Genomic DNA, 7,566 nt, shown 5'->3' on the forward strand with positions numbered 1-7,566 from the left:
AAAGTGCATTATGTATGCCTAGGGCCTGTAGATCAAATGCTACTAGTGGGCCTGCAGCACTGATTGTGCCACCCGCAGGAGTAGCCCTGTAAACATGTCTCAGACCTGCCACTGCAGTGTCTGTGTGCAGTCTTGCACTGCCAATTCGACCTGGCAAGTGTACCCACTTGCCAGGCCCAAACCTTCCTATCTGATAGAGACTCCTAGTTACAGATTCCTTACCTTAGAATTTCTCACCTGCGTCAGACTGGATCCGGAGAATTTTATTCGAGCAGTACCGTTGCCCACCGTCAGGTGGCTTCAGTCGACCCCGCTGGCATCATCGGTATCGTGGTCACCGTGATGACATTGGGGACGTACATAGGCTCCGCCTGGGCACGATGATGTCAGTTCTTTTCTTTCCACACCACACGCTGATCCGGAGAGAGCTACCCTTGTCATTTTTGCACCAATTTCAACACTTTTGTTGAGTTTTTGGTGACTTTTTGGTGCGTCGAGGATGTCCCCGAAGACCGGTTTCAAACCATGTGAGGACTGTTACCGCATGATGTCGGTGATGGATCCGCACCGGGTCTGTTTGTGGTGTTTGGACAGCGACCATGAGCCGGGCCATGCACCCGAAGCCTTTGAGGGTGAGGTCCCTAAAGCTAATGGCGGCCTAAAGCTCATGGCATTGCTCCTGGTCTCGCTCGAGAGGAAGGTCTCAAGACCGCTTGCGGAGTCACCACCATTCATCATCCTCCAAGTCTTTGGGTTATTTGGGTAAGAAGAAGAGGAAGTCGAAGAAGGCTAGGCATTCTTCGACTTCACCTTGTTGCTCGGCTGATGCAACGTGGGAGGAGCGTCAATGCTCCTCCGTATGCAGAGCCTACTTCTGGGTCCACTCTGTGCTTCCCCGAGTTTCCGGGATCTGGAGTGACCCCTGACCAATTAAAAGAATTTTATGAAGCCATGTGACTCATATTGGGGCAGTCCAACCCCCCTGTATCGCCTTCAGGGCCTGGAGGTTCAGAAGGGGGACCCTTCGGTTTCCGCACCTGTGGCTTCGGCCTCGGCTTCTGAAGACTCCTCCGGATCCACTACCGGATCCATGCCAACGCCGGTCGTACCATAGCAACCTTCCCCAGCGCCGGCTAGGTCGTCGACGCTGTCGACGTCGGATGTGCCCACGATCCGCATCAACCAAATCCTGATCCCCGATGACTCGGAGCCAGAGTGACGCCGCCCCCAACTTCGATGGGGCCTACTCACCCCAGGTCGGATTCAGACCTTTTTCGCATGGATACGAATACGAGGACGGATTGGAGGGGTCGCTGGACCCCTGTGAATACCAGCTGGACGACTCTAACATGGACTGAGCACAGGAATTGGACAAACCCAGTGGTCTGGATACTTCTTCAGATGCTGGCATGCTTTCTCCTCCTACTGTGACTTCGGCGGAGGCAGCCTCCTACACTATGGTGGTCAGTAGTGCAGCTGATGTCCTTGGCCTCAAACTGCCCACTGTAGCAGTCAGTACTAATTTCCTGACAGAGGTGCTTCAGCTTTGGAGCCTCTCCTCCCTTTCAATGAAGCCCTCACTGATGTTCTTTTGGGTACTTGGTCCAGACCTGCTCACTGCGATCGGCTCACCTGCCACAACCCTAAATTCCTGTGCCAACACCCCATGCCTGAATATCTTGTTAAAAACACACAAATGGAGTGCGAGGTTCTTCTTATGCTTCAAGGGATAGACACCAAGGGTACCAATTGTGCCCTTGGTTCCTCGTGGTCCTCTGTTAGAGGAAGGGGGCCAGTGTGAGATGGGGGAGTAGTGGAAAAAAGAGAAAAGGGGGGAATTTCCTTTACAGACTAGGTGGTCTCACACACTATATAGTGTCATGCTTCATCATTTGACCACCTAGCCCCACCCAGGTAGGACAGTGCCACCTGGGCGGACTCAACCTCACTGTTAAAAGAACAGGGGGGAGTGCGTAAATCAATTCTAGGTCTGGAAAGATCGGGATCCAGCTAATGTAGGGAATAAAAACACCTAAACAGATACCTGTGTGAAATTTAATGATAGGGTCTGTTTGGTGTTGTTAAAAGTGTAGATTGGGACACCTCTGTGAGAGCAAGGACTCACAGGGTCACCTATCTAAAGAGTGATAGCCAACATGTTTCTGCCCTCAGTGGTGAGCCTAGGAAGGTCTCAGGGCATTCATCAGGGCAATGGATCCCTAAGACTCAAGGTAGGAGTATGAGAAAACACTGTCCGGTTGGTAACAGGTCTAAAAAGTAAAGCAAACGGCCTACCTTACCAAGGGAATACCTTGAGGTGGCCCTATCCCTAGAGGCTATTGGCCTCTGGTGTCCAGGAGGGGGAGTGTCCCCCTATTGTCAGACATGCATCAAAGGGGGCGCTCGCTGTGCACCTATGCGGTCCTCTCCTTGGACCGCTTGGCGAGCACCCCCTTTGATGCATGTCCGACAATGAGGGGACACTCCCCCTCCTGGACACCAGAGGCCAATAGCCTCTAGGGATAGGGCCACCTCAAGGTATTCCCTTAGTAAGGTAGGCCGTTTGCTTTACTGGCGTCTCTATTCGGAGGTGGTGCAAGGTCTCTTTCAGCAGTGGGGAGAGCCTTGGTAAGATCTGTTCGCCTCTGCAGAGAATGCGCAATGTCAGCTGTTTTGCTTGTTGGAGTTTCCAAGGCGGCACTCGCTTGGCGACGCTTTTCATCTCAAGTGGAACTCAGGCCTCCATTACGCCTTCCCGCCTATACCACTTCTGCCCAGAGTTCTGAAGAAGATCAAGAGCGACTGGGCCCAAATAATCCTTGTGGCTCCGAACTGGGCACAGAGAGTATGGTATCTAGAGCTACTGAGCATGGCCACCCTCCAGTCAGACTGCCCCTTTGGGAGGATCTTCTGTAGCAGCAACAGGGGACGGTCTTTCATCTGAACCTGTCCAATCTTCGCCTTCATGCATGGAGATGGAGATTGAGCGGCAGCAGTTGACAGCTTTTGACCTTCCGCCCAAAGTCTGTGATGTTATCTTGGCAGCCAGACGACCCTCCGCGGAAACGGTACATGCCTGCCGTTGGCATAAATTTGTGACATGGTGTACCGACAAATCTGTTGATCCCCTATCTGCTCCTCTTTCAGAGGTTCTTTTGTTCATCCTTTCTTGAGCCCAGCAGGGCTCTGCTTTAAGCACCCTTAAAGGTTACTTATCGGTTATTTCAGCCTTTCTTAGATTGCCAGACCATCCTTCCCTTTTTAGGTCTCCTATTGTTGGTAGATTCCTTAAGGGACTCACCCATTTATTTCCTCCCACTCCATATATCATGCCTCAGTGGGACCTCAATCTTGTCTTTACTTACTTTATGTGTGCTTCTTTTGAGCTGTTACATAATTGTCCTTTGCAGCTCCTTACTTTCAAAACTGCATTTCTTGTTGCCATTACCTCTGCTTGCAGAGTGGGTGAGCTTCATGCTCTTTCTTCAAAGCCCCTATTTTTGTCTGTTAACCCTGGCAAAGTGGTGCTACGTACGAGGGCCTCCTTCTTTCCCAAAGCAGTTACACCTTTTCATGTATGACAGTCCATCACTTTGGCTACTTTTTACGTACCGCCACATCCTTCTCATGAAGAGGAGAGATTCAAAAAGAGCGCCGGCATTCTACCTCAACTGTACCAAAGATTTCCGGGTGGATGATCAACTTTTTGTTGGATATGTGGGTGCGAAGAAAGAGAAGGCTGTGCAAAAGCATACCATCTCACAATGGGTACTACTTTGCATGAAAATGTGCTACGCTTTGGCAAAGAAGCAGCCCCCTGAGGGCTTGCACGCTCACTCCAAGAGAACAACTGCTTCTACCACAGCGTTAGCAGGCGGAGTTCCTGTCCTGGATATCTGCAATGTGGACATCCCGTCACACGTTTACAAAGCATTACTGCCTGGACAGTCAGGTCCGTAGAGACGGCTACTTTGGTCGTTTAGTCCTGCAGGACTTCCTGGTATGATCATGGTATTGCTTGGGTATCTATTCTAAGGTAAGGAGGCTGCAACCAGGAGTCTCTGTCAGATGAACAAGTTACTTACCTTAGTTAACGATTTATCTGGTAGAGGCATATTATAGTTGCAGATTCCTTACCGACCCATCCTCCTTCCCCGCTTGCGAACTGATTTCTAGTGACAGGGATTCCCCGTTCAAGGCCTTAGCTCTGGCGCACCATTGTCAGTATTCTTTGTGGCTCTGTGCTTTGGCATGGAAATTCGTGAAAAGAAACTGATGTCACCGCACTGAGGCGGCACCTATGTACGACCCCGACATAATCACGGTGACCATGACACCAATGACGCCCCTGGAGTCGACCGACGCCACCTGACGGTGTGCAAGGGTACTGCTTGAAGAAAAATCTCCAGATCCAGTCTGACGCCTGGGGGAAATTCTAAAGTAAGGAATCTGCACCTAGAATATGTCTCTACCAGATAAATTGTTACTGAATGTAAGTAACTTGTTCTTTTAGTACATGTAAGTCACCCCTAGGGTAGGCCCAAGGTGGCCTCATGTGGCAGGCTGCTGTGTATTTAAAAGGTAGGACATGCACTGGTATGGTTTACATGTCTTGATAGTGAAATACTGCTGAATTTGGCTTTCACTATTGCAATGACTATCTCTCCCAAAGGGTAAAATGAGTATTGTCTAGAAATATCTTTTAAGTGTAATTTCCCATTGGGAGTAGATAGCAATCTGGTGTTTGGGGTTTTTGAACTCACAATTTAAAAATACATCTTTTTGTGAAGGTGGTTTTTAAATTGTAAGTTTGAAAATGCCAAAGAGGGCATTTTCTTGCTTAACCATTCTGTGCCTCTGCCTGTCTGTGGAATACACGTCTGGGTCAGGATTACCATTGGGCTGTTTGTGTATTCACTCTAGACAGTAACACAGAGGGAGATGAGGTGTGCCTTGTATATCCTGATGGGTCTTCCTGGGCTAGAATGGTAGGAGGAGCTGGCACTTGCACCTGAATAGAGCTGTGTCTATCCTTATGCAAAGCAGTCTCCAACCCTCTTGAGTGTGTTTGGGCCAGGCCCGCACTACAAAGACTTTCCTTTCAAGTTTGCCTACTTCAAAAGGAGAAATGAGTATAAGTACTAGACCTCTGAGACCAGAACTTTAGAATCCTTCTGGACTGAGGACATTCTGCCTGGAAGAAGAGCTAGATGCTGTAGTAGTGACTGCCCCTCTGCCTGTTGCTTTGCTGTGCCGGCCTGCTGCTTGCCGCTCCTGTCCTAGAAGTGAAAGGACTGGACTTTGTTTTCTACATCCTGCTTCCAAAGATTCTCCAAGGGCTTGGACTGATTTTGCCTCCTGTTAGAAGTCCCAGGGGCATCAAAGACTTCATCTGCCAGCACCTGGGCTCTCTTGCTGAGAGTCCTGACTCGCCAAGTGGTGCCAAATCCAGTCCCTGGGCCCTTGGGAATAGGTTCTGGTGCAACCTAGAAGAAACCAAGTACATCGACTCCAGAGCAACTTCAGAACCAGTGCCACTGTCCAACTCCGTGCTGCTGCCTGCACCAGAGCTGTGGTCCCCGCTGAATGCAAGGACTGTGACCAATTCCGCAGGCCCGACGCCACTATAGCACCTCTGAAGTCCCGCCACAGTGTGAGTCCTGAGTGCCATGTCACCGACGTCTGTGACACCGGACTCCGCCGCAGCACCTGTGGCCCTGTGGTGTGATCGTGACACCCCAAAGTCGACGTATCACGTCTTGACCTGCTGGATTCATCGACCCCACCGGATCGTAAGGAACCGATGCCTCGCCACCAATGCCACATCACCTCCCCTGCAACCGTAAGGAACCGACGCCTCACCTCCCATGCCTAGCATTAAGGAACGGACGCCTCACCTCCCCGGTAGCAGTAAGGAACCGATGCCGCACCGGCTCCAGCAATACCTCACCTCCCCAATTCCGTGCACTGTCATTGTTTCCCTGTTTTCCAAGGATACAGTACCTGGGGTCCGTGCGACTCCGTGATTGGCACGCACTCCCCCGTGAGTGGCGTCAGACTGTTGGGAACGGCTCCATCAAGATGTCGTAATAGCCCCAGTGGGAGTTATTGAATTTCTAAGTAGTTTACTGAGGTTTAATCTTTAAAAAATTGTATCTTTGCTTGTGTATGTTAGGTTTTTGTCATTTTGGTCTTGTTTAACTCAGATAAATATGGCTTATTTTCTAAAATTGATGTGGAATGTTTTTGTGTGTTTTCACTGTATTAATGTATGTGTGTACAAATACTTTACACATTGCCTCTGAGATAAGCCTGACAGCTCATGCCAAGCTGCCAAGGGGGTGAGCAGGGGTTGGCTCCCTTACCCTGCCTAGAGTAAGGATCTCTACTTGGACAGGGTGCAAACCACTGCCAACTAAAGACCACATTTCTAACAGCCTCCTTGAGGGAGGCACAGCCTTGAGCAATGTTTTCATTTCTGCTCATTTTTTCCTACTTTGCATGTGTGCTGCATTGTACAGCACACATACAAAGTGGGAAAAGCTTTAAAGCATAAGGACAGCTTCAAGTACAGCACCTATGTTTTACAAAACAGACATTCGTGAACTACGGCGCATGCATGTCTGCTTTGGGGCAGGGTTGACAAAAGTGTGCCAATGCAGGTAGAGAGAACATTTTAGTAGATATAGCGCTGTTCTGCTCTCTCTCATTCACGCAACGCAGCGCAACAGCCCCTTGGAGTTCTTGGGATGCTTTACTGTCATTATAATGTAACTCTTACCTCTTTGCAGGGGGGTTTTAATTGATATATGATTGATAATGTAATACTACTCCAATGTTAACTGTAGCATTCCGTAGCACCTGTAGGGCTCGGTCTGCGGTATTTAAATACATATAATAATAAACAATAGTAACATTATTGCAGTTACATCTTTGACCTGGATGACTTTGTTTCTAATTTTCAGTTGGTGATATTTTTAACTGGTTCCACTTCCCTATCGTTCTGCAGGAGAGGCAAGGTCTAATGTTCATAGGCTGCAATTAGTTGCTGTAGAACCCATTTGCAACTGGTCAACAGGAATTTAAATTAAGCGTACATGCATCCTTATAGGCCTATTAAAGGAACTAGCCTCCCAGGAAATCGTTCATTTCTCCTTAGCCAACAAGATCCCAGAGGTGAACGAGATGGCGGCTGTCAGCCTGGCTGTGACACAGAAATCCACCGAGGCTGGCGTTTGTCTGAGTCCGAGTTCAGATGTTTGGGACACATCTCTGCCGTCTGCAACCGCATTAGGAACACTGTTATTATCAAACCCTAGATTTGTCGCATGTGTGTGAAAACACATGTACATTAGCCTGTCGCGGTGGAGAACCCTCTATTGTCTACTGCTTGATTATACTGTATTAAAGGTTAGCCTTTTATCTAAGTTAAAAAGGAATCCAAACATACAAGCCCTAAGTAAACAACCTGCAGAGGAGGATGAATTACTGCACTCGAAATTTCTCTAATTTTCGCTTCTCAGTCCTAAAATACATGCTGCTCCAGTGGAAGTTGACTGCAAAATG

Source organism: Pleurodeles waltl, chromosome 3_1, assembly GCF_031143425.1.
Source record: "Pleurodeles waltl isolate 20211129_DDA chromosome 3_1, aPleWal1.hap1.20221129, whole genome shotgun sequence".
NCBI lineage: Eukaryota > Metazoa > Chordata > Amphibia > Caudata > Salamandridae > Pleurodeles > Pleurodeles waltl.